Source organism: Sphaeramia orbicularis, chromosome 21, assembly GCF_902148855.1.
Source record: "Sphaeramia orbicularis chromosome 21, fSphaOr1.1, whole genome shotgun sequence".
Taxonomy (NCBI): Eukaryota; Metazoa; Chordata; class Actinopteri; order Kurtiformes; family Apogonidae; genus Sphaeramia; species Sphaeramia orbicularis.
Window position 1 is genome coordinate 63,609 of NC_043977.1, and position 12,077 is coordinate 75,685.

The 12,077-nt window shown below is 42.7% G+C and overlaps 1 pseudogene; it reads left to right on the plus strand.

The window, feature by feature from the left end:
- The first annotated feature begins 9,811 nt into the window (after nucleotides 1-9,811).
- LOC115412218 (chondroitin sulfate synthase 2-like) overlaps nucleotides 9,812-12,077 on the plus strand; it is a 66,196-nt pseudogene continuing 63,930 nt past the window's right edge.

The following is a 12,077-nucleotide window of genomic DNA, read 5'->3' on the forward strand; positions in this document are numbered from 1 at the left end:
CAGACGCAGAGAATGCACTTTTCACCCTCGTGAACATTTTTGGAATGACGGAAGAAAAATATTTGAGATGTATGCCCCCCCACTTGCGCACGAAAATTAGTACAAATTAGTACCAATTAGTACAAATGAGTAGAAATTAGTACCAATTAGTGCACACAAATTGGGCTCTTAGTAGATGTGGCCCTGTGTTAATTAGACTGACCGCCTGTTAATGATCAATGCTGCAAAATCGACCTCTTTGTCACAAAAAAATGTAAAGAATTCTGTAGATTTCTTAATTGTAGTGCAGCGGTTATAGAGCCTGACACTCAATGAGACTGTAGTGGATTTGACACATGTTCAATTTAAAAAAACAATGACATATGAACACTAAGGTACAAAAAGAGTGAGTGTTTTCGTGGATTTAAATCCTTTAACCCTTTTAAGACTGCATGTAACATTATAACAGGACACCTAGGGTTTCTTTGCAATAAAAGTGTCAGAAAATGTGTTTTTGGTCATTTCTTTTGCCTTTGTTTTCAGGAAGAACTTAACTTTCAATATCTGGACATTAATTATGATTATTATAAATACTAAATGCCTAAAACTGTGTTTTAGTAAAAAAGAAAAAAAAACAGACTTCAAGTACTTAGCATATTTATTATCAGAAACCATTGTCAATGTCCATAATGAAAGGTTTTGAGGTTGCACAAATAAACTTTCAACTATTATCCATCTGCTCCAACATGCTTTTTGGTCTTGAACATTCAGTGTCCATATGATGGCTTCAGATGTTCGGTTCTTTCCAGGCACTTTTTCGCCTGTGTGGAAGAAACAGTTCCTTTCTATTTGTAATAAAATCCCACACTGCTGCCGTAAAGTGTTGCATAGTGTTGGAAAGTGCAGGATCTCTGCTTTCTGATGCTGTTTGAATTCTGTGGATAGCTCAAACCCTAACCCTAACTTTAACCCTAAGCTTAAACCTAACCCTAAGCCTAACCCTAACCCTAACCCTAAAACTAAGCTTAACCCTAACCCTAACCTTAACCCTAAGCCTAACCTTAACCTTAACCCTAACCTTAACCCTAACACCCTAACCCTCAGTGCTTGGTATTTTGGTATTTGATGCATCGGTTCAGGTTGGACGGGGCTAATAACAGTGTGAATAAACATGTGGAAAGCTTGTACATACAGATACCAGGCCTGTTCAAAGTGGCGTGTATATTTATTGGAGTCAGTGTGCTGACAGGACTGTGGGCGCTCAACTCCCCAAACAGATGAAGGTAAAGTGGACTAGCTCCCACTTGACCTCCTCAGATCATCAGCTCCAGAAAAACCAAAGTGTTTAAGCTGCGAGTCGGTGTTGAGTCCTGCCCCCCCCCCCCATGTAACTGGATGTACCTCCTGTTAATACAGTCGAGTACAAGACTGAGGCACAGACGCAGAAGCCTATTTACAATGAAACAATGGACTTCATAACCTTCGCACAGATCAGACAGGAGCTCCCATGGGCTTCATTTGGACACATAGGACTGAGCTCATCTAACAGCTGTTCTATTTGGACCAAACTTTGTGGAGGTTCACGAGTTAAAGACATGGATAACAGCGAGGCTGCAGACAAGCATTTCTGAGTTCACGATAAGGAAAGAAACATGAAAGTATGTGTTAACTCACAAAGTGACAAGAGCTGATAAGAATTCATGGCTAAATCTGTGTTCCCCTCATGCACTTTATAAAGCTGCATACATAATCCACAATCAAATGTCAGGTGGGTTCCTTTGATTCTTTGTCAGCACTGTGACATCTTGATGTACAGTACAGGGAACAAAAACAAATCCTAATCCCATAATCAGCCACAGTATCAACATCCCAAAGAGTAACAGTTTAGCCAAAGAGTTGAAACAGTCCACAGTGGAATGGGACCTCCAAAAATACAAACCATTAACCTCCAAGTCTACATCAGCCTAGGGTTAGGGTTAGGGTTAAGGTCAGGGTTAGGGTTAGGGTTAAGGTCAGGGTTAGGGTTAAGGTCAGGGTTAGGGTTAGGGTAGCTCTGTTACCATTCAGCGCATTACACTGACTTTGTGTCTCAATTCCAGCCTTCATTACACAACTGAGTGGTCCATGTGAATACGTTCATTAGTGTGATGGAAAAACAGAGCAATCACAGCGTTGGTGTCATGGTTTGGTGATGTCATTTTGTTAAGGTTATGCACAATTTACATGGATCATTAAAATGATACTCCTCTAATTAACCCTAAAGACCCAAACGTCCTCCTTTAACCCTTACAGACCCAAACGTCCACCTTTAACCCTTAAAGACCCAAACGTCCGCCTTTAACCCTTAAACACCCAAACGTCCACCTTTAACCCTTAAAGACCCAAACGTCCGCCTTTAACCCCTAAAGACCCAAACGTCCACCTTTAACCCTTAAAGGCCCAAACGTCCGCCTTTAACCCCTAAAGACCCAAACGTCCACCTTTAACCCTTAAAGGCCCAAACGTCCGCCTTTACCTCTTAAAGACCCAAACGTCCACCTTTAACCCCTAAAGACCCAAACGTCCGCCTTTACCTCTTAAAGACCCAAACGTCCACCTTTAACCCTTAAAGGCCCAAACGTCCGCCTTTAACCCCTAAAGACCCAAACGTCCACCTTTAACCCTTAAAGACCCAAACGTCCGCCTTTAACCCCTAAAGACCCAAACGTCCACCTTTAACCCTTAAAGGCCCAAACGTCCGCCTTTAACCCCTAAAGACCCAAACGTCCACCTTTAACCCTTAAAGGCCCAAACGTCTACCTTTAACCCTTACAGACCCAAACGTCCGCCTTTACCTCTTAAAGACCCAAACGTCCACCTTTAACCCCTAAAGACCCAAACGTCCGCCTTTACCTCTTAAAGACCCAAACGTCCACCTTTAACCTTTAAAGGCCCAAACGTCCGCCTTTAACCCCTAAAGACCCAAACGTCCACCTTTAACCCTTAAACACCCAAACGTCCACCTTTAACCCTTAAAGGCCCAAACATCCGCCTTTAACCCCTAAAGACCCAAACGTCCGCCTTTAATCCTTACAGACCCAAACGTCCGCCTTTAACCCTTAAAGACCCAAACGTCTACCTTTAACCCTTACAGACCCAAACGTCCGCCTTTACCTCTTAAAGACCCAAACGTCCACCTTTAACCCCTAAAGACCCAAACGTCCGCCTTTACCTCTTAAAGACCCAAACGTCCACCTTTAACCCTTAAAGGCCCAAACGTCCGCCTTTAACCCCTAAAGACCCAAACGTCCACCTTTAACCCTTAAAGGCCCAAACGTCCGCCTTTAACCCCTAAAGACCCAAATGTCCACCTGTAACCCTTAAACACCCAAACGTCCACCTTTAACCCTTAAAGGCCCAAACGTCCTCCTTTAACCTAATCCATCTACTGATCTAAACTGTTTAATCCTATTAATCCATGTCAATAATTGGTGTCAAATGCAGTTCTTCATCTTTTCATGGTCATCAGATATGACCATATTTGGACGTTCAGAGGCTCCGTAGTTACCGTGGAAACACCGTCATCTTCTCCAACATTGATTCTCCAGTCAAACCCATGCAGCTGGATCAGTGCCAGTGGATGGACACACTGGGTTTATGTTCAGTTCAGGACAGACTGGACTGAAAAAGACACTGTTTATTCAGTTGGATCTGTTTTTATAGAAGAACCATCAACTTTAATCTGAGCTTTAATGAACATCTACAGGATCAGTGAATTAAATATAGAAAATACAGGATTTTCACTGACCCCCCCCCCCCCCCCCCCCCCCCACACACACACACACACACACACACAAAATACAGAGGATAATAATATAATAAACAGTGATACATTGTTTAAGAAAGGTTAAATACTGAGAAAAATTGATTTGGGAAGTCCCATAAAAGCAGGCCTGGGTCTTTAAGGGTTAATATGTTCACCATCAGACTGGAGCAGAAAATGATGATGAAGGTGATGATGAATTGGCTGCCTGTGTCTTTTGCTCTCCACTTTGGCTAAACCCCATCCAAACGTTTGACAGTGGCATAAAGCTGCTTGGCTGGGTCCAGTCATTAGTGGAGGAGTTGGGACTCATCTCTCCTCTACTGCCCTCTTTCTGCTTGAGTCCGACAAAACATCCAAAATAAGTGGAGCAGCCAGTCAGAACAGTGCACTCAGCAAACCTCTCTCTCTTCAAATGTTAGTATTCGCTGTCTTTTTTTTTTCTCTTCTCTCTGCCCCCCACCCCCCCCACCCCATCCACGCTGCTATTCCCCAAATATCCGAGCATACTCAGCTAATGGAGCCGTGAGAGATGCTCTTGAAAAAAGAGGTTGGAAATGGACAGGCTCTCCAGCACAATATCGCGCCTCACACCCAGAACAGTCCAGTACAGGCAGCACTCACACACCTGAAAGCTTCCTTTGAGGACAGTCTGCACTAACAACATGGCCATGGGCCCATAAAGGCACCGTTTTATAAATGTGATTAGGAACCAGTGTCATAATGGGGATCATTCATCTGGATCACTACAGTGAGGCAGGTCCCTAATCAGTCTTTATGCGTAATGGAGATGAATCATTTCCTGCAGTTACAGCTTGTATCTGGGTCCAACTCAAATGCTAAGTAATTCTTGACCATAATGGCTGAGCAGAACTGCACCTATTAATTTCACTCCCTGTAGAACACAAAAGTTGTCTTAATCCATTTATTGCCTTTAAAATGAGCCGGTGAATCATTTTCATGTCAAAGTACGTTTGACACTGTGACTCCAGGTCTGATAAGAGTTAAAAGGAACAGCTCTGATAAAAACAAAAATGAACTGTCTGACTCTGTGCTTGTTTCAGGGGTTCCTGTCAAGCTCCGCCCCCTCAAATCCCAGCAGCGCCGCTGGTTAAGCCGTGGTTATTTTTTGGCCGACAGTGGTTGGGTCCGAGTTTAGGCTCTTTATTCCACTCCAGAGCTCCAGGGTACGGATCAGATGAGACAAGTACAGTGGAGTGGTGGTAAATGTTGGAGCTAATGGGCCACTCCAGATGGATCCACAGAGCACGTTCACTCCACACATGAGCAGAGTGGGCTTTACTCCACCACTTCACCTCCATTTGCACCGCCGTCCGCTCAGCTAATCTGTACGGCAGACTTTAGCCGACACGGCCCCGAGCTCAGCATGGGACTCCAACAGTCCAGCCTCAGGCATTTGTCCAACTGTTGACTTTGTTTCTCTGCATCCATTTAGATATTCTGCTTTCATTACAGTACCTCAGTTATTAACACAGGATTTCATTTCCTAAGCGCTCAATCTCTAACCACTCTCCACATCTCTGGCACCTTCTCCAAAATACAAACACTCCCACCCAACTGAAGAAACGCCGTCACAGTTCCCTGGCCAACCTTTTATTTAGTATGCATCATAACCCAGACACCTGCTTGGCTGTTTTTCTTTTCCAGGGAACTCTGGGGAAATGATATCTGTTGGACTGGAGCCACATGTTCGGGTTGATGAAACTTCTAGAGGAAAAGCAGGATCTCCTATCTTGTGACATGAACCATCAATATAAAATATGGTGTCCCTTCAGGGATATGAGAGAGATACAGCTACAAATAAATATCGTCTGCAACCTCATGTCATTTTCTGACAAGTTATTTGTAGCCGAGTGCATGTATCAATAAAAACAAATGCTTTTTGACTGTGTTCAAGTGTTGCATTAAATATGGCTGATGCAGGAGATAAAAATAAATAATAGTGTTTTCTCCTTTGTTTCCCCACTGTCAGACTCTAATGTCCTGGGACTCCTAATGACATGCAACACTAGCTTTATTCACAAGATGGTGCAATAAGTGCACTTACTCGTCCACTTACTGGTTTAGTTTCCACAGCCCTTCTTCTGTGAGTGCAACACTGAAACAATATCGGGCTCTCAACCGTGTAACATTTATGAGCATGGGGATTCGTGTTTTTCATGCTACATAAATCATCCAAGTAAACAAGTCTGATTAGGGTTTTCGCTCAAGCAGAAGAGCTTGTTTTGAGTCAAAAGCAGATCTCACAGTCCATTAGACTAAGCTGGATCTAAAGCCAGAGCCCAAGGAAGTTTAGCAGGCAGCAGAGGCTTGGAGTGCACACCTATACACTCCAGTTTAATTTGGTCTCTAATCACAGTCCTCTCAAACGGCTGAGTTAAAAGAGGAGATAATGGAGTGATGGAACAAAGGGCCGGGAGATGGAACAGGAACTGAAAACCTTGGACTGCTGCTCCTGTCCTTGACCGACTCTCATCAAAGTCAAAGAATTTTTACTGGACAAAATGACCACATGAGCAGCGAATCTGCTCGCCACTGACAGATGTGATGATTCATTTCCAAGAGTTAAGGATTATAATTTGGGTGGTGACATTTCTGGCATTGAAAACTCATTTTCAAGTGCTTATTCACTTCTGGAACAGTAACTCCAGCAGCTCCTTCAACTAAACACACACACTGTGTTGAAGTATTGTCCGATAAACCAGTGAGTGCCTTCCTGCACACCCACTGACAAAAGGCACACAGTGGAATGAGTCCACTATTAGGCATCCAGCCGATCATTTCTTCACCAGTCATAGACCACTACTTGTCTTCCATGTTGCCTATGCCTGAGGCTCATCCATCAATGTGTTGCAGCTCCTCCTGTTGGCCAATGGAGGCAGATAAAGATCATAGATGATTTGATGCTCCTTTAATACCAGGTTATTAAGAGTGAGAGCAGAGGAGCAGTGTAATCCCAGTCTGCAAATCAAAGAGCAGCCAGATATGTGGCCTGCTATTAGCAGAGTGGCTGGATGCCACCTGCCCAGATGTTTGGCATGTGGACACCAGTTCTGCCAAATGGGGATCATGAGACCACAGGATGTCTTCCAGGAAGCCTGTGAAGCTCCAAACTTCAAGGGCAAGAAACAAATACATATTTTATCAGTCTTTTTATGAATGTTTACCATATACTCACTGTCCATGAAACAGAGTTTGGAGAGCATTGTTAAAAAAAAATTGGTCTTATTATTGATAAAAATAAAATGTATTGCTGACTCTTCTACGGATGGAACCATATGAAAATTTCATATCATGGTTATTGTGACCAAAATCATCACAGTTCTCATTATTATCAAGGTATTGTTGAAATTGTGCTCAAAATGTTCAAAAAGTACTAATACACACTGAAAAAAATGAACCAAGTTGTTTAAAAAAAAAACAACAACAACAAAATAAAATAAAATAATAGTCCCAATGTCCCTTCTGTGTCAGAAACATTCCAATATTAACCCTTAGTGGTCTGAGCCTATTTTGTCCGTTTTTCAGTCCTTTTGATTTGGCCTTTATATACTATAGAAACAAATGTTTACTATACCCATGTTTGGGATCTGTTTTTTCAGCACAACTTCATCTGTCTCATCTGTCTATTATTTTTTCACTTTTACCTACTTTAAAAACACAAAAGGACAGAAAACACAAAAATATATATGAAATCCGATTAGAAAAATGTATACAATTTATTGCATAAATAACACAGATTCTTAACGAACCTTTTCAAAGACTTTAAAAGTGAATATTGGTTCCAAATATTAGGTATAGAAAATTAAAATTGTAATAAATTAGAACTATACTCAAATATTTGACATACAAGCAGATCTTTACATTGGGTTTTTCCCCTAAAAGTGCGCTAATCAAACACGGTTATCATGAGAATTAGAATTTAAACGGTAATACTAACCATCTGCAATTGTACTGCCATTTATTGTTATACCGGTAATCATTACATCCTTAGACTCTTCCAACTTAAAGATACAGCGACCTGATTTTTAATGTTGCATTTTCAGTGAACATTTCATCACTCTGGAAATGCTGTGTGAGTATATGTGTGTATGTTCCATGGCTGTGTAGCCTGGGCTCTGACTGTCACTTAAAGAAGTGGCTTGTGATCGGGTCTCCAAATATTGGAAGGCTTCCTGTGGTTCCACCCCGACTGTCAATGTGCATTTGGTCTCCTTGAAGTTGACTCACAGTGAAGCTGTTTGTTGTTATTTCGAGTCAAAGCCTCAGAGTCACTGTACACTAAACTGCTGCAGAGGTCGTAATGATCGTGGCCATTGTGCTTTTTACTATACAGTTGAATTCACTCATATTTAGGCCAAAATCATAAATCAGAGTTTTGCCTCGAAAGGTCTAACTGTTTGTACAAAACACAAAATAGTCCCTCCTTTAATCTGGGGCTTGAGTGATATAAAAAATGGAAGAGATCTCAGGAAGAGGCACAGAGGAGGGTGATAGATGTGTGTGTACAGAATGTTGGACAGAAAATTTACACACATTACATACAAGCCACGGAACAAAAGAAAATGACAGGAAACGGAGCCCGTTATCCACTGCTGAAATTACTGTCAAACAATATTTACTCCAGGCTATTAATGAAAGGGACTTTTTCTGCTTTTCCTTTTAATATACAGTTTGTGTGATATTCTTCTGCATGTATTTGACTTAGAAATAATGATGATATTATATAATATCTGATGTGACAGAAACAGAAATAGGTGCAACACTATGATACAATATAAAGCAGAAGGGATCACATGTTTTTTGACTGTAACCCTGAAGTTAACGTCATCCAAAAGTAGCACGATGAGGCTGACAAGTGGGTTACTTTTAGATTTTATTTTATGTAACGACATATAAAACAAGTGTTCAGAAAACGCAAACCTCCACCAAGCACCCAGAACGCTGTGCATGTGTGGATCCACTCTTTCTGTGTAAATTCCAAAGTTTCCAGGTTGTTCCATACAGCAGAAACAGTTGAATCTGGTCCCAGTCATGTGTCTGTCCAATTAGATTCAATTCACATCAATATTAGTTGAGTTCTCATTTTAAATGTGTGGGAAATGGGATTTTCAGTGTTCAGTGTAAATGTCCACAGAGTCCACATTCCACAGTGGATGTGGACAATTTAGGTCCAGATACAAGAGACTGTTCTAAGCTAAAGGTGGATCCAATGGGCTCCATGCTCCGCCCCACTACTTCCTGGAGTTAAGGCAGCTACTTTATTTCCTGTCTTTCATTATTGGACACACTAATTAATCCAGGTGTGTCTGACCACAGTAATCCCAACAAGAAGCAGCAGACACACCTGGATTAATCAGTGTGTCCAATAATGAAAGACAGGAAATAAAGGCGCTGCCTTAACTCCAGGAAGTAGTGGGGCGGGGCTTACAGTCCATTGGAGGCTAATCGGAGTCGTTTTGAATTTTTTCTGAATTTTAGAAAATGTCTCAATGATGACAGATGGAAAACTGTAGATGTTGTGACCTTGCTGTGACCTTGAACTTTGGCCTACTTGGCCCAAAATTTAATGGGCTGGTCTCAGGGCCTAGGCCTATCTGTGGGGAAGATTTGGGAAAGATGGGTGGAAGAGTTTCCCATAAAGTTGCTAACAAACAAACAAACAAACAAACAAACAAACAAACAAACAAACACACACAAAGCAAAGTGATCACAATACCTCCTGGCAGAGGTACAAACCCATGAAAATCTAACCAGAACCTGAATGTCAAACTGTGGCACCACTGCGATGTCAGACGGGGATTTTTGAGCTATGGTTCTAAAGCCTAGAGTTTGCAGCTTGTGATCACATTAGGAAAAGAGGGTGGATAAGGGGATGTGAAAGGGTGACGGGTGAAAGCTGGATGCTAACATTAGACATGTACCACACTGAAAACACAACCACGCTGCTAATGAGGAAATGCTGAAAGACGCTAAATATTAACCCGTAAAAGTGATGCATCATGGGGCATGGAGTCATTCACCAACATGGTAACACTGACTGAAGTGAGCTGTGAATGCGCAGGGTAAGTGTACAGCTCTGAAGAAAACTACAACGTTCCATTTAGAGCAGGGGTCATCCACTCCATTTGTCCAGGGGCCGGAGTGTTAGCATGCACACTGGCTCGGACTTAAATATTTAATGATTAAAAACGCTGCAGGAAAACAACTACGAAGACCCAGGAATGACTGATGCACTGATGAAGAAAAAACATCAACTATCCCATTTTTAACAACTTTTCTGGCTGTATGATGATAGATTTCTGGATTTATGATCTTCACTTGAATGCACCACAATTCCAGTTTATAAACCGTACTTGAAGGCACCGTACAAATCCATGTATGTGTAAGTCGGTCAAAAAGGACAGAAACAGAGGACACCAGGCGGCTTACTGAGGAGTGACGGTTGAAATCTGTCATTTCAAAAGATCATTAAAAAATACATCAGATTGGCAGGAAGTATTAATCAAATTTAACTGGTTTTGACATTATTATTAAATGTCTGCGATTGGTAAAACTGATAATAAGCTGCCAGATGATGGATTTATGGCTTTAGAAGCTGCAGGTGGAGTACACAGACTCTGAAAAAGACTCCCAATTATTTCCACCTGACACAGGAAGTGAGTTTTCCACCCTTTCATTTTCTGACCTGCGTCGTCCTCATGAGGGTTAGAGTTAAGACAACGGGGTTAGGGTTAGGACACAGGGTTAGGACACAGGGTTAGGACACAGGGTTAGGGTTAGGACACAGGGTTAAGGTTAGGACACAGGGTTAGGGTTAGGACACAGGGTTAGGGTTAGGACACAGGGTAAGGGTTAGGGTTAGGACACAGGGTAAGGGTTAGGACACAGGGTTAGGACACAGGGTTAGGACACAGGGTTAGGGTTAGGACACAGGTTTAGGGTTAGGACACAGGGTTAGGGTTAGGACACAGGGTTAGGACACAGGGTTAGGGTTAGGACACAGGGTTAGGGTTAGAACACAGGGTTAGGGTTAGGACACAGGGTTAGGGTTGGGTTAGGGTTAGGACACAGGTTTAGGGTTAGGACACAGGGTTAGGACACAGGGTAAGGGTTAGGACACAGGGTTAGGACACAGGGTTAGAACACAGGGTTAGGGTTAGGACACAGGGTTAGGGTTAGAACACAGGTTTAGGGTTAGGACCCAGGGTTAGGGTTAGGACACAGGGTTAGGACACAGGGTTAGGGTTAGGACACAGGGTTAGGGTTAGGATAGAGGGTTAGGGTTAGGACACAGGTTTAGGGTTAGGACACAGGGTTAGGGTTAGGACACAGGGTTAGGGTTAGGACACAGGGTTAGGACACAGGGTTAGGATAGAGGGTTAGGGTTAGGACACAGGTTTAGGGTTAGGACACAGGGTTAGGGTTAGGACACAGGGTTAGGACACAGGGTTAGAACACAGGGTTAGGGTTAGGACACAGGGTTAGGGTTAGGACACAGGTTTAGGGTTAGGACACAGGGTTAGAACACAGGGTTCGAGTTAGGGTTAGGACACAGGGTTAGGGTTAGGACACAGGGTAAGAGTTAGGGTTAGGGGTAGGACACAGGGTTAGGACACAGGGTTAGAGTTAGGGTTAGGACACAGGGTTAGAGTTAGGGTTAGGACACAGGGTTAGAGTTAGGGTTAGGACACAGGGTTAGGACACAGGGTTAGAGTTAGGGTTAGGACACAGGGTTAGGACACAGGGTTAGAGTTAGGGTTAGGACACAGGGTTAGAGTTAGGGTTAGGACACAGGGTTAGGGTTCTGGATGCGTTGCCAGTTGATCGCAGGGCTGACACATAGACATACTCAGATTTCTCTTATATTAATTGATTCATGATCTGTGATCTTGAAGGGGAAACTCTGGTGGATTACTTACATTTTTTTTATTATAGAAATTTAAAAAATGGTTCCTGTGAAAAAACAAACCAACCCAAAACCTATGCATGAAAGCTTTACGAAGAGGCGTGTGCAACAGTCACAGTCCTTGTAGGCAAATCCTCTTCCACTGAAGCTCCAGCTCCATTCACACCACTTTACTACTTCGAAGAAGGTGGAGGTTCTCTGCAGTCACATCCACAGTCCTGCACCGCTCCACTTTTCCAAACCTGTACCCGCCCATAACCCTAACCCTAACCCGCCCGTACCCGTGTACATTAGACCTGCAACCCAACCCGACCCGTGATTAAACATCTGGTCTACACAGTAACTCACTTTTAAGGGCTTTATTTT